Source organism: Anser brachyrhynchus (assembly GCF_964034855.1).
Source record: "Anser brachyrhynchus genome assembly, chromosome: 3".
Classification (NCBI taxonomy): domain Eukaryota; kingdom Metazoa; phylum Chordata; class Aves; order Anseriformes; family Anatidae; genus Anser; species Anser brachyrhynchus.
Window position 1 is genome coordinate 96223493 of NC_137696.1, and position 19040 is coordinate 96242532.

The 19040-nt window shown below is 37.8% G+C and overlaps 1 long non-coding RNA gene across 2 annotated transcripts in view; it reads left to right on the top strand.

Annotated features, from left to right (window-relative positions):
• The window catches only part of LOC308191586, a 67366-nt gene extending 48850 nt beyond the window's left edge, over positions 1–18516 (top strand). The window contains exons 2-4 of one of the 2 annotated variants that reach the window (XR_013948147.1): positions 7535–8064; positions 13662–13744; positions 17701–18516. This is a non-coding gene — a long non-coding RNA (uncharacterized lncRNA). Of the gene's footprint in view, positions 1–3252; positions 8065–13661; positions 13745–17700 lie in introns of those variants that run through there. The other variant, XR_013948148.1, reaches the window with a different exon arrangement.
• The last annotated feature ends 524 nt before the right edge of the window (positions 18517–19040 follow it).

The following is a 19040-nucleotide window of genomic DNA, read 5'->3' on the forward strand; positions in this document are numbered from 1 at the left end:
ATTTTAATTTGTTTAATTCATGGAGAGCACATTGGGAAGTGATAATGAGGGCTTAGGACAATGTGACTGTCTTGAGATACCGATTACCATTCCTGGCCCTCTCAGTAGGCAGATGGATGATATGGAAAGAGGAATTCAAAAGATGTATTTTCAGACCAACTGTAAGCTTCAGGGAGCTGGGCAAATTGTTTTCTCTAACTGTTGTGGGCTTAGTCTTATTTAAATACCTAGAATCCATTTAGCATGTTAAGTCCTGCTCATTTAGCCATAAAGACGGTTTTGTTGATTTTAGTCTTTAACCTTTAGTCTCAATGGCAAAAATAGAATACCAAGGAAATATTTGTAATTTCTGTGAACATAATAAGGATAAAATTGAAGAAAGTATTTTTTTTTCTATCACTTAATATATTCCAACATAAACCTTTTTTAAATGATCTGTGCACTTTAATATTTCAACTTTCTTACTTATGCTGCATGTTAGATGGAAGTGCTAACTTTAAAATTAGTCATCCTAATGTGCAAAGCACTGGAAAAAAGATGGATGTTTTGAACATAACAGGCTTTACGTTAAACTCCAGCACAGATTAGATGAATTGTGGAATTATGGCTAATACTCTTAAGGGGTTTTAGTGATCAAACACAGACTAGACCCATGCTGACATTAGGTCTAACACATCTAAGGTACACATACAAGAGATTCAGGGCCTTACAGACCTGTGCTTATACTGGTTTATTTTCAAACTTTTTAAATGTAAAAATGTTGACCAAAAATATCCATCTTTTCTATAGTCAGCAGTATTTCTCATGGTGTTGCTGGAGAGTTCTGAGGCTATGTTTTGTGCTTGTGTAGTCCACATACCATATAGCATATCTATCTACTGCTATATTACACAGCCCTCTTACATTGCAAGTAGAATGGACTTCCACTTGTGTGTAAAAACGTACTGTTGATGTAATAAAAAATATTATTTCTGCCTTCGCCATGGGACTTTGATATGAAGTCTGCTATGTTAATATATTAGAATAAATACATTCACAATACTATATTTCTTGGCAGATTTAAAATAATTCCTTTCATGGACCACTGATTTGCTAGTGTTCCCTTACTGCTGTGGACTTTTCCCATTTAATTTTAGAACTTTAAAATATTCCCCTAGACTCTTTCATAATATAAGGGGAACTATCTTAAACCTATGGTGTCTAAGACATAATTTAACACATTTAAACTCCTCATTGAAAGTTGCTGTCCATGTCTACTGACTACAGGGGGAAGCCTACATAACTAACTAGTTTAGGTGAGATGAATATCAACCACTTTATGGAGGGAACATTGCTTCAGTTGAACTTCAGACACCTTAAGATGGTAAGTGTTCCTCATGTGAAGGCTGAGAGCTTTGTCTTCTTGTAGAAGTCACCAGGAATAGTTTAATAAAGTTAAGTACAGTGATTCATCAGAAAGGTGATAAAGTTGGAGTTGCGATCAGATTAATGTTAAATGAGTGTGCATTTTCACAGATACATATGAAATCTTATGGCCATTTTTGCTAGCAGTCAGACTATATGAAATAATAGTACTATCTGGTGCTAAAGTCTATGAATTTGTCTATTTTAGAAGTTTCTGAAGAGTTTCACCACATTCTAGAGACTTGCTATGCAAAGGAGGGGAAAAAATAGCTAAACAGTAAAGATTTTTTTATTTTTTTATTTTTTTTCCTGAAGCTGAGACTCTACAAAATAGATGTTAGGCAGGAGAAAAAAACTAACATGTTGGGGACTGGGAGAACAAAGTCCCCAAAATATTAAGGTCTCATCTCTGCACAAGACTACAGCAGTATAATTATTAGATGTATGATTTAATAGCGGTTTATTTAGTAACCTCAATCTGTCCTGATGAAACAAGATTTAAAATTGCATGAAAATGTCTATACATTAAATAATACTGGTTTAACTAAGATAAAAAGTGAAGACAATCTAGCACAACTCGGTGGCACAGATGGCAATTTCAGACTAATGTAAAATGAGACCCTTAGTGGTGTAAGGTTTAGAAGGGTTTCTTTGTACATTTCACAAGTTGTTCAGTCAAAAAAAAAAAAAAAAAGTCTGTTTTTTAAAAAAATATTTCTATATAGTTTCATGCTTTAAAGCTTATCATTCTTTATTAGTTCTGTATTCACCTGGAATAATCTAAGTCCTGATGCTTCAGTCTGTTTAAGCCAGGGTAAATGGGACTGTAATACCTGAATGAAGAAATTGGAACATCTGAATCAGACTGCTTGCAGAAACACTTGTCAGTTACCGAACTGATCCATTTTTCCCTGTGAACTGATGCAATAATGAATTTTATGGCGTTGGAGTGCATTATAAAGGGTGTTTTTTAAACAACTTTATCTACATCCCTCGAACATATCTATTTTTTTCTTAATGCTGCTTTGTTAGGCACTTCTCAAAATAAATTTATAATATAATGTCTATTTCCTTATTTACCAGTTTGGAATTCTGTTTGGCATCCTAAGTAGTGAAAAAAGTAAGTACTTGCTAGGAGAATGGTTAAATTCTAATGGCTATTTCATGCCTTTGTTTTTTGCGCACCTGTCCTGGTAATAGAGATAACAGCTGCACTGGGGAATCAGGGTATGCCCCAGCTCCACCTTCAACTCTGCAACAAACTGAGGAAAAAGATTTTGAGATGATGAAGTAAAATAGGTTGCTCTACAGAAAACATAATATTGAATGCCACAAGTTATTACATATATATTACAAATTGTATTATATATATGATATATATTACATATACATTATATATTACAAGTTATATATCACTTACACAGTTTTGTCTTTTCCAGGGATGGCTCACTTGCAGTCCATGCCAATCTGCATCACCCAGTAACAGGAAGAGTATGATTTCCTTAGGAGACAGGCAGGGGAGCTCTTCACACTTTGATATCATAGAAGTAGTTGCTTTAAGAATACTTCAGACAGACAGACAAGATGGATTTTATCCTCTTTCAGAAAACATTTTTGATTTTTTATGAAGCTTTTCTAATATGAATGTTAGAAAAGAGAAGTGCTATTTCAGATCTCCATAGAGGAAATATATGACTTAAATTTGGCAGTTATTATTATTTCTAAACTGAATTCTGATCTCAGTATTGTATTGCACTGGCCATTTTGTAATTAGATGCCATTAAAAAAGGATGTCGATCAAAATGTTAACAAGGATTGTGGTCAGTCTTTGTCAGATTTATTGAAAGCAAATACATTTACAAGTTCCATCATAAACCTAGGTCAAGTAATGAGATTCTCAACTTATTTTCCATAAGGCAGTTATTACATTATGCAGGCAAAATAGCATGGTACACAATAGTTCAATTTCATCAACTCTTCACACAGCAATGAAATCACATACTACTGTTTAATTCCGATTTATTTCATTGTCAACTATTAGCCTAGAATACTTGCATACATGGAATATTTTGACAGAATATATATATATATATATATAAATGAGAATTCTCCTATTTCAGTCGAAGTCCAAACAATAAAATTTCAACTCCTCTTTAATATCAAGTATGCAATTTTTAATAATTAATTTTGAAATGTTGAAATTAGTATTTTAAAATGAATAGTGCAATCAGCACTCTCTTACACTGACATCAATACAAGGAAATAAAGTATATATACAAATGATAAATAATAGATTCCTGAATCTGTTAAATTTTAGTGAGCACTTATGAAAAAAATTCTTAGGCTTGCTAAATGTTTCTTAAAGGTTAGAACTTGTTTCCTCTGCATATCACAAAGCAATTATCTCTTTAACATAATTTTGAGCTCAAGGTGAACTTTCTAAGTGCCAGGCTATAGAATTATGTTTACCATCTATCTCAAAAAAATATTTAGGCATTTTTTCAAGACCATTTTTCACTTCAAGGTCTGAGGAAGCCACATAGTGGTAAATAGTTACTTTGTGAGCACATTCAGTGCAGAGGTAGGAACTTGTGGTTCCTCTTCCTGGGCTAATCAATGACAACAAGTTGAGCAATGAGTTGGTGTTTAAGGAATTCATATACATAGTGTTAGATGCAGTTTCAAATTCCCTCAACAGCAAAAGACATTCTGCTCTTGAATGCTTACTATCTTTATAGAACAAGCAAAGAGCATCACATCTTCCTGAATTTTTATAAATCTAACCCATTTTTCTGCTTATTTTTTCTACCTACATTTTTTTTTTAATTTCACAATAATTGGGGGAGTAAAGAGTAGGTTCTTTAAATGATTCCTGTGTTGAGAAAGATATTCTTCCTCAATAGAAGACTATACCTCCTTTTTCCCTTTTGATAGATACTCAAATACATTCTATGTAAGTTTGCAGATGATTTTAAATTAGGAGGAGCTGCTGACTTCCTTGAGGGTAGTTAGGCCTTGCACATAGATCTTGACAAATTAGAGGGCTGGGCACTCACCAAGCACATGATATTTAACAAGAGCAAGTGCTGGATTCTACACCTGGGATGGAGTAACTCTGGATATATGTACGGACTGGGGGATGAGAGGCTGGAGAGCAGCCCTGTGGAAAAGGATCTGGGGGTTCTGGTCAACAGCAAGTTGAATATGACTCAACAGTGTGCCCTGGCAGCCAAAAGGGCCAGCTGTATCCTGGGATGCATCAGGCACAGCTTTGCTAGCTGGTCGAGGGAAGTGACTGTCCCATTCTACTCTGTGTTGGTGCAGCTTCACCTCAAGTACTATGTGCAGTTTTGTGTGCCACAATACAAGCAGGATATAAAAATATTATAGTGTCCAAAGGAGGGCTATAAATATTGTGAAGGGTCTAGAGGAGAAGACGTATGAGTGGTGTCTGAGGTCACTTGGTTTGTTCAGCCTAGAGAAGAGGAGACGGAGGGTAGGACTCATGGTGGCCTACACTTTCATCATGAGGTGGAGTGGAGGGGCAGGTGTTGGGCAGGTTCTCTCTGGTGGCAACCAAGAAGACTTGAGGGACCAGCATGGAACTGTGACAGGGGAGGGTCAGGTTGGGCATTAGGAAAAGGTTCTTCATCGAGAGGGTGGTCAGGCACTGGAACAGGCTCCCCAGGGAAGTGGTCATGACACCAAGCCTGACAGAGTTCAAGAAATGTTTGGACAATGCTCTCAGAAATATGGTTTTATTTTTGGGTGTTCCTGTGCGGAGCCAGGAGTTGGACTCGATGATCCTTGTGGGTCCCTTCTGCTTCAAGATACCCTATAATTCTATTGTTCATCTGTATGGCTCTGTTACATCTATGCTGAATGTTATGGTTAATCATAAATTTACATTTAAGCCTAGAATTGCCAATCTTTCATAATAAAAACATCTTAGATTAACCCCCAACAGCTGGCCATACTTGAAATTCAGCACTACATGAAGTGTTAAGATGCAAGGTATCAATGTCTACTGTCCCTTTCCTGCTGTGTATAGAATTTATCCATGTACCAAAAGTTGTAAATGGGGTAAATCCAGCAAAGGTGATTCTGCAATTTCTCTGCCCATCATTTCTAGTCTTCTGCAAACCTTTATTCCCCTCTCTTTCACTTGTGATTAGAGCAAGGTGGGAAGGAGAGAGAAGCTTCCCCCCTAAAAGAACTCTGAAGAACTCAATGTGGACAACTACAGGGTTATAATAGATGGTAAAGGGTGGATTTCATGTCATAAATTGGGTGGACATGACCTTCAGATTAGACCCTAGGGATAGCTGTGTGCTATATCACTCAATGAATGTTGTTTCTGAAAGGTGTGACTGACTGCTTTATTCTTCTTGGGTGAGCAAGACAGCCAGATTGGGGCTGACATTTCATAGAATCATAGAATGGTTTAGGTTGGAAGGGACCTTAAAGGTCCAGCCCCCCTGTCACTAGTCCAAGTTGATCTATCCAACATGGCCTTAAACACTTCCAGGGATGGGGCATCCACAGCTTCTCTAGGCAAGCTGTTCCAGTGCCTCACCACCCTCTAAGTAAAGAACTTTTTCCTAATAACTAACTTCAATCTACAGTTCTTTAAAGCCATTACATCCTGTTCTATCACTACACTCCCTGACAAAAAGTCCCTCGACAGCTTTCTTGCAGGCCCCCATTAAGCACTGGAAAATCACTATAAGATCTCCCTTCTCTTGTCCGGGCTGAACAACACCAACTCCTTCAGCCTGTCTTCACAGGAGAGGTGCTCCATCCCCTTGATCATCTTTGCAAGTCTCCTCTGGACTCGTTCCAATACTTCCATGCCCTCCTTGTGCTTGGGGCCCCAGAGCTGAACACAGAGCTCCAGGTGGGGTCTTACAAGAGCAGAGCAGAGGAGAGAATCACCTCCCTTGACCTGCTGGCCATGCTTCTTTTGATGAAGCCCAGGATACAGTTGGCTTTCTGGGCTGCAATCACACATTGCCAGCTCATGTCAAGCTTCTCGTTGACCAGGTCCTTCCCATCAGAGCTGCTCTCAATCCATTCTCTGCCCAGCCTGTATTTGTGCTTGGGATTGCCCCAGCCCAGATGCAGGACCTTGTACTTGGCCTTCTTGAACCTCATGAGGTACACACAGGCTCACCTCTCAAGCCTGTCAAGGTCCCTCTGGATGGCATCTCTTCCCACCAGTGTGTCGACCACTCCACACAGCTTGGTGTCATCAGCAAACTTGCTGAGGGTGCACTCAATTTCACTGTCCATGTCATCGACAAAGGTGTTACACAGCACCGGTCCCAGTACTGACCCTTGAGGAGCACCACTCGTTACTGATCTCTACCTGGACATTGAGCTGTTGACTGTGACTCTTAGAGTGTGACCATCCAGCCAATTCCTTACCCACCCAGTGGTCCATCCATCAAATCCATGTCTCTCCAATTTAGAGACAAGGATATTGTGGGAGAGAGTGTCAAATGCCTTGCACAAGTCCAGGTAGGTAATGTAAGTTTCTTTTCCCCTATCCACCAATGTTGTAACCCCATCATAGAAGGCCACCAGGTTTGTCAGGTGCAATCTGCCCTTAGTGAAGCCCTGTTGACTGTCATCAATCACCTTATTTTTCACGTGACTTAGCATAGTTTCCAGGAATTTATACACGATGTGTTTATTTTTCGCATAAATACAGCTTAATGTTTCCAATGTATGTTTTCTTTTTTTTTTCTGTTCTTTTTGCATTCTGTGTAAAGAATGCACAGACACAATGTTACAAAACTGAAGAAGAATTGTAAGCCAGTTGACTGACCTCAATTATAGTGTCTATCCAGAATATTTTTTTACTCTTAAGTGTCTGAATATTACTTGTATTTTTACTAAGTAGTTCTATGCTTGAAATACTGAAAGCAAGCCACAGTTTTCTGGATTCACAGTGTACCACCACATATCAGTATTACCCCTGCCTGAATATATCATATATACTGGCTGGGTACACAATATAGGTTGAAAGATCTCCTACAACTAGATTCAAGCACAGAACGCCATTGATCACCCAACTGAATGTATCATTTGAAATTAAATTATCATGAACTTTTTTTTTTCCTCCCAGGAAAGAAGAATTTGATGACTACAGGCTATGAAGATGATTAGAAGACTGGAGAAACTGTTGTACGAGGACAAAAGAACTGTACGAGGCTGAAAGAACTGGGTCTATTTAGGTTGGGAAAGAAAAGACTGAGGGGAGACCTTGTCAATGTGTATAAATATCTGAGGGAAGGGTGTCAAGAGGATGGAGCTGGTCTCTTTTCAGTCGTGCCCAGTGAGAGGACGAGAGGCAATGGGCACAAACTGAAATACAGGGGGTTCTGGCTGAATATGAGGGGACACTTCTTTACTGAGAGAGTGACAGAGTACTGGAACAGGCTGCCCAGAGAGGTTTTGGAGTCTCCTTCTCTGGAAGTATTTAAAACCTGCCTGGATGCCATCCTGCACAATGTGCTCTAGGTGATCCTGCTTGGAAGGGGGCTTGGACTAGATGATCTTCAGAGGTCCCTTCCAACCTCAGCCATTCTGTGATTCTGTGACTTGCTAAAAGTTTCAGGAAGCCCCGGAGAAATGACTCTTCGACTTCATGATCAGGTAGTTTGTACACACAGAATTTATGTATTGTAATAAACATGACCTGTCTATGTAGACACACTGCCCTTTGCAGTTTTAATGGCTATAAGGCAGGGGTAACTACAGGCCTCGCAAAGCACATAATGGCATACTCTTAAGCACATTATGTCCTTTCTGGGTGTTCCTCTTGGGTTTTGCTGTGAAGTGGATTAAAGGAGAAGAAAATATATTTCCTTGGCTAAAATTCTGCTCACTCATAGTGGAAAAAGTCCAGAATGATATTGCTTCCCTACTGACAGATCATTGAAACACTGCAGTGACAAACTTATGCCAAACATTGTTTACGTCCCAAGGTCTTATGAATAGTAGATAACAAGCTGATACCAGACACCTGAAAAACACTAGGTGGTAGCAACTCTAGATAGCAATTATTACAAAACCAGAGAAATTTTGAAGGAAGTTAGTAGTTAGACTTGCTATTTCAAAACCACTTAATGGGGAAGAAAAACAGAAAGTACAGTCAGAAGGATCAGGGAAGTAATCAGGAATGAAGCTTTAGTGGAATCAAATAATATTTGAGAAAGAAACACGGGTGATGCCATGTTGCACTGTAACCTTCTCTCTGTAGCCCCTGCTGAAAGTTCTCCCCCCACTGCTTCACTTTTAGATCTAATCTGGGTCAGTCAGGAACTGCTGGGCTGGGGTTGAAACCTCAGGGCTGTCAGCATTGATGGGACAGGAGAAAGGTGGGAGCTCCGCACCCCAGAAGATGGCTGCCAGGAACTGCAGCCACCAACTCTTCCCTCCTAACTGACACCTACTCAGATGGTGAAGGCTCTTCAGGTGCTGCAACCAGAGTGTGGGCACACCAGTGCTTAACCTCATAGCTCACCAAATAGTAGCTGTTTCTCATGTGCATTGGCCAATAAATAATTACTTTATACTTACGACGTGCCCATATCTGCTTGCAGAATCTTTTTGTGCCAGGCTGAAGATGCCCAAACTGACTATAAAATATTTTGTAGAGGATAAGAAGTGATTTTATGCAGGGAAGCCAATATACATATTTAAGAATGTTGTAGCACAATAGGAAAGGAACATGATCTTGGAAGAAGTGATTTATATTTGTAGAATTAAAAAGAAAGCAAGAAAGTGAAAGGACAGAAGGAAGGAAGGAAGGAAGGAAGGAAGGAAGGAAGGAAGGAAGGAAGGAGGGAAGGAAGGAAGGAAGGAAGGAAGGAAGGAAGGAAGGAAGGAAGGAAGGAAGAAAGAAAGAAAGAAAGAAAGAAAGAAAGAAAGAAAGAAAGAAAGAAAGAAAGAAAGAAAGAAAGAAAAAAGAAAGAGAAAAAGAAAGAAAAAGAAAGAAAGAAAGAAAGAAAGAAAGAAAGAAAGAAAGAAAGAAAGAAAGAAAAAGAAAGAAAGAAAGAAAAAGAAAGAAAGAAGAAAGAAAAGAAAGAGAAAAAGAAAGAAAGAAAGAAAGAAAGAAAGAAAGAAAGAAAGAAAGAAAGAAAGAAAGAAAGAAAGAAAGAAAGAAAGAAAGAAAGAAAGAAAGAAAGAAAGAAAGAAAGAAAAAGAAAGAAAGAGAGAGAAAGAAAGGAAGGAAGGAAGGAAGGAAGGAAGGAAGAAAAAGAAAAAGAAATGTGAAAAAAAATAAAAAAAAGGAAAGGAAAAGGAATTTAATCAAGCAGGAAGGAACTACAGTAAGTGTCCCTGGCATGGATGAAGAATCCTTTTCTGCAGCCATACATCTAGAAAAGCTCTTATGCTCAGAGCTATCTGACAATAAATCATGTCAAGCAGAAGAAAACACCAACTGAAAAAAAAATCATTAATGTTTTTAATTAGGTTGTCTTGAATTCTTATCTGCATTCTGAAAGCAAAAGGCTTTTTCAGTAAAACTCATGGCCAGCTTCTGTAGCAAGGAAACTGGCTGTGCTCTAACTGAATTGGGCCCTAAATTCGTTGCTTGGCAAGAGCAGGGAAATGTTTTGCTCTGGTGTCTGACTATTGGCAGTGGTGCTTGTTAATCACACAACCCATTACAATGCACCACACAAGGAGGAATCTCAAAAACATCTTATTGCTGAGTTAAAGGGTATGAAGTGCAGTCTTTTTTGCTAACCAGATTTGTTGTGTTTAATGGTAGGGGTGCTTGTCCATGGTTACTCATGATGGTGATGAGGGACTATAACTGAGAACTATCAGTGTGAGTACAAGAAGGGGAAGACCTCAGAGCTCATGTTTTAAAGCAATATTTAGGCTAGCAAAACACTGAGCAATAAGATGAAGACAATAGCATGGAAAACAAAGGCTAAAAATGTTTAATTACTTTACCCTGATCACTCTGCTCCTTTCCAAGTTGGCAAGCAGGAACTGGAAGTTGCCAAACATGTTTTATTTTAAAATCTTTTATTCATTGGCAAAGCTGTGTATTGCATCAGATCTCATAAACATGTTTTACATTTTTATTAGGTTTTCCATCCTCCATATACTTATGTGTGCATGCACACATACAGAACTGACTCTTGCATGCAGGGACAGCTTTTGCTTTGGGTTTTGTGGTGGTACATCCCCTGCCATATTTTGTAACTCTAAGTAAAATCTTTGAATTGTGCTAGCACTGCAATCAGTACAGCAGCAGCAGCAGTGCTAGCACCAAGCCCAGCACCACAGCACACTGGCAGAAGTACTCTGCACTCATGCAGTAACCCTTTGAGGGAAGGAATCTCCCCTCCTAACCCTCCATCCCCCAAGCTAAAACACATAGGAAACACCCAGATGTGCAGTATTTTTGTGAGCATGTTCTATGTTCCCAACATGCTCACAAAATTGTAGCAGAGAATGTGAATACTAATAATGCTGAAATACTGACAATAACAAATAAATGGGGAAATAGCTCAGACTCATAAAAAACTCAAAATCTGGTAGTTTAATCTGAGCTCTGGCACAGTAGTGCCCAATTCCTTTGTGGGTGGAAGATGGGAATCATTGTAACTCTCTACACTTTCATTTACATTTTCCATTTATTGTGATTTTTTTCCAGTACAAACAACCCAACCAGCAAGTAACACTTTTTTTTTTTTTTTATATATATATATAATATATATATATATTAGGATTCTAATGAGTGTAACTGATTTAAATCACTTTTAAATGTGTGATATCACAAAAAGTGATATTTGAATCACTTTTTTGACTTGGCACAGATGAGTGTAAGTTCATCATTTTACAGTTTCAGCTAAATTACCAGAAGTATTTGTGTGCGCCAGCTAACCAACTATCAGTTGCTTGACTCCCGGGGTGTGCACTTCCACACAGCATAGCATTTTCCAAAGGTGACAGTAATTCTTTGTATGACTGTTGTAAATGAAATGTGACTTCATCATTACTATGTACTAGCTGATCAGCTGAGAAAGCAAAAAGAGTTACAGAACTGCAAAAAGATCATAACTTAAAAACAATGTACTTAGGAAGATGGTTCATGTAGTTAAGAATATTTTTATCTTAATTTTAAAAAGCCAATTGTTTATTAACAACATTTGGCTCAAAGTATAATTCTGAAAAATTCATCCTTCCAAATTTTAAATATTTACCAACTGCAAATCAACCAACTTCAAACAACAAATGCACCTTAGTGAAAAAAGCCCATATTTGTTTTGCAGGCACATTCTTTTCCTCTCAGATAAGAAAGGAAATTGGACGTGTAGCTATGAATCTGATTCTAGTTTGAATTTCTGTTTAAAATATGCATATGCATATATATGTATATACACATGAATGTACATGGATGCATGTATATAAAATCTATCTCTAATTTTGACAGTAATTTTTCATCCTAATTTTTAAAACAGCTCATTTGCATATTCTAACAAATGACCAACATATATGGCAATTAATTCACTTCTGTATCCAATTTATTTTTCAAATATTTGATGTGCTCAGTCCTTGTTATCTTAAAGACCACATTTCTCTTCATTACCTGTCAGACCGACTATGCTTTACAGGAGCACTGTTGCTGACAAAGTCCTGGAAGAATGCATTCCCATGCACTCCATATCATATTAACTTCTCTAAGACTGTTTTTTCTTAGCTGCTTATCGCTCACATGTTTTGGTCAGATTCTGACTCTTCCTTTTCTGGTAATCTTTGGACAGTGAAGTACAGTGAAGATAAGTATTCGATGGTAACGTTTGTCATTAGCAGCTGCAATTAAATAGGGGAATGAGTGATGAAGAATAGAAAATAAAATATTCAGATATCTGTAAATCTTAATTGTATTTTATTATTTATTTATTTATGTATTTAATTTATTTTTTTTAACCTTGTACAACACAGAGTTTCCTCGATATAAAGGAAAATAATTTATTATACATAGATTAAAAGCACAATTAACCTTTTACAGATTTTGAAAGAGATTAATTTGATGTAAGAAAACATATTTCCTTGTCTTGTCATGTATTCTGGTGTATAACATAAGGAACACATGGAACCCCTATCAAAACTGAGATACGAATAAATCCTAATTCTAAAGTAAACAGGTCAAAAAACAGGGAATTTTGAAACTGCACATAGTGTCAAAGAAGAAATATATTTTTACAAAATCTTGAATTTTTCCAGTATGATATCTTAGTGAAAAAAAATAAAGCAAATTTAATATGGACACAGTATTGAGACATAGTAAACTAAGTTTTCGTTGCTCCTTCTAACAATTTTAATACATTTTTTATTTGGTAGTTTGGCATCTGAGGTGCCTTAGGGTCCTTCAAGATGATGTTTAATGTTTCTTCTATGAGTAATATTTATTTGAGACCCTGCCTGAATTTTGAATTTTAAATAGCTCCTAGTTGATAGAGGTTTAAGTGCAATTCAGCACCTGACAAGGCCCACTCACCTGTTGGGTTCATTCTTCCCAGTCTGGGCATCTGTTTTAGGCTGCCATTAATTCTATCTGGAGTCATGAGACGATGGAGAATATCTATTTAATTAGGACTTCTCCAATTCGTAAATGTTTAAATAATTTTAAAAGTTTAAAGCAAGATGCATGGTTTTTAGACAGTTTAAGACAGATAGCATTAATTTAAATTTTCTGACTACTTCTTGTGTGATTAGGAAAGACAGTAGCATTACTAGTTATAATACATTATGAGTAAATTTCTAAATTAAACCCAAACATAATAATTTTCTACTATGCAAGGAGTTTTCTTTCAAAATATTATTTTGGAGAATTTTTCATCATAATATCTGTTTGCCTCCCCTTTTGTGTTCTGGTAAAAATAATATTATTTCCCAAAAGAATAGTCTTCCATAAGCTAGAAATTTTATTTTTTATTTGAACCTGGAATACTACTTCTGCTGTAGCAGCTAAGTCACGGACACTGCCAAAAGAGGTGAGATACCTTCTAAATGCTGTTGTTGCTGTGATTACTCCTGAGACACATAAGAAATGGCAAAGTGCTCAGTCTATTATCACATGGAAAAAATAAGGATTTAAAAATTAAGAAAAAACATAATTTTGATTCTCAGCAATTTGTTCTGCATTATAGTAGTCAACTATTGACCTTAGACATAGAAAATTATAAATTCGGAGAGCTCTGACATATTTTTGCTATTTCTTACAGGTTCCATTTAAGAGGTTATTGCCCCAGCTCTCTGCCAAACACTGGTAATATACCTGTTTCTCACTGCTGCAGTTCGTAACCTGGTATGTGTATGCAAACAATCGCTGATTGCAATTACTATGCTTGTCTGAGAACTGTGTAGCCACCTAATAGACATGTTGCCTATTCTGTGTCCCTGCAGTACGGGAACAAAAATAGTATTGTAACCTCAAAGAAAACCTCACAATAAATATAAAGCTAACAGGTCAACCCCCTGGCAGACATCTCACTGGGGAAAAACAAAATAAAGCAAGACAAAGAAACAAACAACAACTAAAAACAAAACAACCCAAGCCACACAAAAGCAATAAAGCAGCATGCAACTTTTTTTTTTTTTTTTTAACAGAGTGATCACTTAAATTAGCTTTATATTGTAGACTAACAAAGCAGATGGTAATAAATGCCAGATTGTCTCTAGAGACCTGGTGAGAAAGGTCATTCCCTAGTTCAAAAAATTTAAGCCTGTAAATCATAACATTTTCTCATGCTTCTTGATAACTATTAAGAAATTGGGAGTTTAGAATTGATGGATAACTTGGCAAATTCTAAAGGACTGTGATTGCTCTTTCTGGAAAAGATTTTTTTTTTTTTTACAAGAACTCTTAATTCATAGAATATTTTGAAACTCGTATGCTTCAATCTCACTTGGAGTATAGGATTTTATTTTTTTTTATTAATTCTGTGAAAAAGAAAGATTAATTTGGGGCGGACTTGTTGAAAGCTACATATATGAAATTCTCACTACTGTGTTAAAAATCAGGATCTGTCTTCAGCTATTACCATTGTGGGAACCATGTAAGCTCTTAAAGTCTGTGCCCACACGTCTTCATGTCTACCAGTATCACAGTTTACAGCCTATCTGCATAAGCACCCTTTTCAAGTAATAATGGTAAAGTAAAGCCTGAATGATCTGCCATTTTGGAGCTTTATGCAATAACATTTTATTCATTAAAACCAAGAAGAATAAAGAGGTAACTTTATGAAAGATATATGTCAGAAGACAGATACAGGAAGCTTGGAAAGCTGGTTAGGTCTTAATAAGAATAAAACCTCTATCTTACATTTAATTATAGTTATTGTCTGTTTTAAAATAATTTCAGTTGAATAAAAGGACAAAACTACATTATTCACCTTTGGGTTTTAGAAGGGTCTGTTGTGGTGGTTATTAATTATGGTTAGTATAATAAACATGCCTGGAAGAAGCACCTCAAATAAATGATCAGACACATTGAAAAAAAATTGACCTGTTTAAATGTCAAGAAATCGCACATTTAATTAGGGAGCTTGTTATTTCTCACAAGGATGTTCATCAGATGACAGCATTCATATTTTAATTAGGAGAGAATACCTTTGCACTCCTCCTCAGGCAGAGTAGGAAATTTGTCATGCAAGCTGATTTCCTTTGTGAAGTATTCTGCTTTGACAGTAGGCCCAGACTCTCCAAGGTAAAACTGCACTGAAATTGATAGCATAGATACCTGAATAACCTTGAGAACCTTGAACATTTTCTTTGACAGAAAAATGCATAGAAGACCATCAAAGGGTCTCTTCTAGTTGAGGAGAGCTTTACTGATGATTTAACAGGGTCATAATTGTGCCCATAAACCTAATTGGACTTCAGGTCTGTATATTTTGATGGTTGGACTAGATGATCTTGGAGGTATTTTCAAACCTTAATGATTCTATAATTCTTATACTCTTTCGATGTTTTATTTTTACTATTTCAACTAGCTAGCTATTCCAAATCAGAAAACTAATTCAGCACCCATTTATGGACACTGTTTTTTTTTTTTTTTTTTTTTTGCCTGTTACTCCAGTAGAATTAAATGGCTACATACCTCCCTCATCTGCACTGCAACATCTGCTCATTCTTTTTCTTTAGTCTCTCTGGCTTGTCTTTTCAATTCACTTCAGAACTGTGTGCCTGTGCTCTTCTATTCAAATAGCTAGCAAGCTTTGTGGCCATTTTTTTCATGACACTCTTTAATGGGTTTTACTTTGAAGACTAGGGACTCCCGCTCTAATAGAGATCTCTAGAGTAGAGACTCCCGCTCTACTCTGTGCTGGTGCGGCCTCACCTCGAGTACTGTGTGCAGTTCTGGGCACCACAGTACAAAAAGGACGTGAAACTGTTGGAGAGTGTCCAGAGGAGGACGACGAAGATGGTGAAGGGCCTAGAGGGGAAGACATATGAGAAGTGGCTGAGGTCACTGGGCCTGTTCAGCCTGGAGAAGAGGAGGCTGAGGGGGGACCTCATCGCAGTCTACAACTTCCTTGCGAGGGGGAGTGGAGAGGCAGGTGACCTATTCTCCGTTATCACCAGTGATAGGACCCACGGGAACGGTGTTAAACTGAGGCAGAGGAAGTTTAGGCTAGACATCAGGAAGAGGTTCTTCACTGAGAGGGTGGTCGCACACTGGAACAGGCTCCCCAGGGAAGTAGTCACTGCACCAAGGCTGTCTGAATTTAAGAAGCGATTGGACTGTGCACTTAGTTACATGGTCTAAACTTTTGGGTAGACCTGTGTGGTGCCAGGAGTTGGACTTGATGATCCTTATGGGTCCCTTCCAACTCGGGATATTCTATGATTCTATGACTAACTTCATGTTGTCTTTTCAACGTGAAATTGGATGTTCCACTCAGTCTTTAATATACCAGTTAACTTTAATAGCAGTGTTCATAATCTGTTATGTTCATAAACCAACAATTTGTTAAAATATAAAACACACATTTATGCACACAAAAGCACACATTATCATGACAGTGTCCATAGTATCTTAGCAGCAGTCTCCTTTTATGATGAGTTGTTTTTCAAAGGGCTACTGCCCAGAATACTTCAAATTGACTTAATGCTCCAGTTTAACTTCATCATTCCCTTTTTACATAAAATGTCCTTGTTAAGGATACTATAATAAGAAAATGTCATATAGCCAAGTTAAATAAATAAATAAATAAATCTGTATTTTTGTAGTAACGTAATAACAAGGAAAAAGGGAAGTTCTCTTAGAAAATTCCCCATAGAAAATTGTTTATAGGGACCTATTTAAATTGATTAAGTTTTCTATAGAAATTATTTTCAAAGAAATAGCATTTTCTTATAGACTTTTTTTCTATAAAATACTTTGTTGAAGTTCATGAGGTTCATGAGGTTCATGGTGAGGGGTCCAGACCCCTCACCAACTTTGTAGCCCTTCTCTGGACACATTCCAGGGCCTCGACATCTTTCTTGTAGTGAGGGGCCCAAAACCGAACACAGTGCACGAGGTGTGGCCTCACCAGATCAGAGTGCAGGGGGACGATCACCTCTCTGGTCCTGCTCGCTGCACTATTCCTGATACAAGCCAGGATGCCATTGGCCTTCTTGGCCACCTGGGCACACTGCCGGCTCATGTTCAGGCAAGCATCGACCAACACCCCCAGATCCTTTTCCTCTTCACAGCTTTCCAGCCACTCCACCCCAAGCCTGTAGCATCACATGGGGTTGTTGTGGCCAAAGTGCAGGACCTGGCACTTAGCCATGTTGAACCTCATCCCATTGGCCTCTGCCCATTGATCCAACCTGTCCAGGTCCCCTAGCAGGGCTTTACCCTCCTACAGATCGACACTTCCCCCCAACTTGGTGTTGTCTGCAAACCTACTGAGGGTGCACTCAATTCCCTCATTCAAATCATCAATAAAGATATTAAAGAGGATAGGTCCCAACACTGACCACTGGGGAACACCACTGGTGGCCAGTCGCCAGCTGGATTTCACTCCATTCACGACCACTCTCTGGGCCTGGCCGTCCAGGCAGTTTTTAACCCAGCAAAGAGCGTACCTGTCCAAGCCATGGGCCTCCAGCTTCTTCAGGAGAATAAAGTGGGAGACCACTATGCTACATCCTTTCTTTCACTCTTCTCAGCTACTGAAGACTACAGTCCTTGTTATCCGACTGGCAATTTTCCTGTATGTTTTTTTGCTATGATTCATTTTCCCAGATTTTTTTTTTTTTTTAATCCAGGATCAGCTGGTACATGATGTGCATAAAGAACCCTTGCAGCAAGAAGGGGAAGCCAACGACCAGCTTCTTTCTCCTGTCACCAAGAGGACCTCATGCCAGAGGAGAGCAGGGTGCCTTCTCTGTGGCCTCTCTCTGCTCCAGGAACCTTCCACTTTCCCAGGGTCAAAGGACAAGGAATGCACTGGATAAAGAACCGGTATATCTATTTCTTGTGTTTGGACACCACTCTGACACCGGTGGTGTTATATATTCTGGCATCTAACTGGCAAATGACTAAATTGATAACTAGATATAACCCTCCCCCACACTCCAAGAAGGTAAGGACAAAGCCAGGGTAGTAGGTTGTAAGAATGTCATCATCAATAGTGAAATAGTGAAGGAGAATATATAGGTAGAAAGTAAACAGGGATATGGAGAATGTTAATAAAAGCTATTAGTAATGCTATGTTAAGATTCTTGTTAAATTATGTATTCACTGTATCACATGGATTCTCTTCTACCTTCTTGTTCTGCAAAATGTGGCATTAAATACTCACCTCTGTTAAGACCCTAAGTAACTTGGAAGTGTCATGGTCATCATGAAATGGAACTTTAGGTTTTAGTTTACTTGGAGTTTTAAATCTTTATTCATTCCATTTGAGTCCCACAGAATGGTAGAAATCCAAACAGACTGTAGGCTTTGAGTCTTATTTAAATATTTCATAGATAAGGAGGGAATTTATATAGGATATAATAGCAATTTTACAATTATGTTTTTGCCCTTTTTTCTGTATTGTTATTTTTGAGGTCTCTTTTATAAATAAATAATCTGAAGGTTTTTTTGTTTGTTTGTTTGTTTGTTTTTTTTGTCTGCTTTGATCAGCCCTGTTGCTCATCCAATGCTTATTTTGGCAGGATTAGTTGAAATTTGGTTATTTACCTGTCGAATATGTCAGCAACTCTGTAGATAGACCTTCAAAGAGGAATGCTGAGTGAAAACCATTCCATATATCATTAAGGAGGTAGGAAGGCAGAGAATAACTAGTGATGCCCCAACGACTCCCTGTGGCAGAACACAGAAATATAGATTTCCAACAAAGTAAAAAAAAAAAAGAAGAGACAAGAAGGCTAGTGCACTGAAATCTTTTAAATACTTTATACATCTTAACTCATTTTCACACTCTTCATCAGGTTTCTAACGTTTTCCTTCAATTTTACCCTCCTTTGATCATTAGACTATGATGTTCCACAAGGAGATCACAATATTATATCTCTCCCTATGCTGTGGATGATACCCTGGGAAAATGGAGAGTTGCTGGGAGATGTCAAGGAACAGTTTCAAAGCTTCATAGATTTTATGG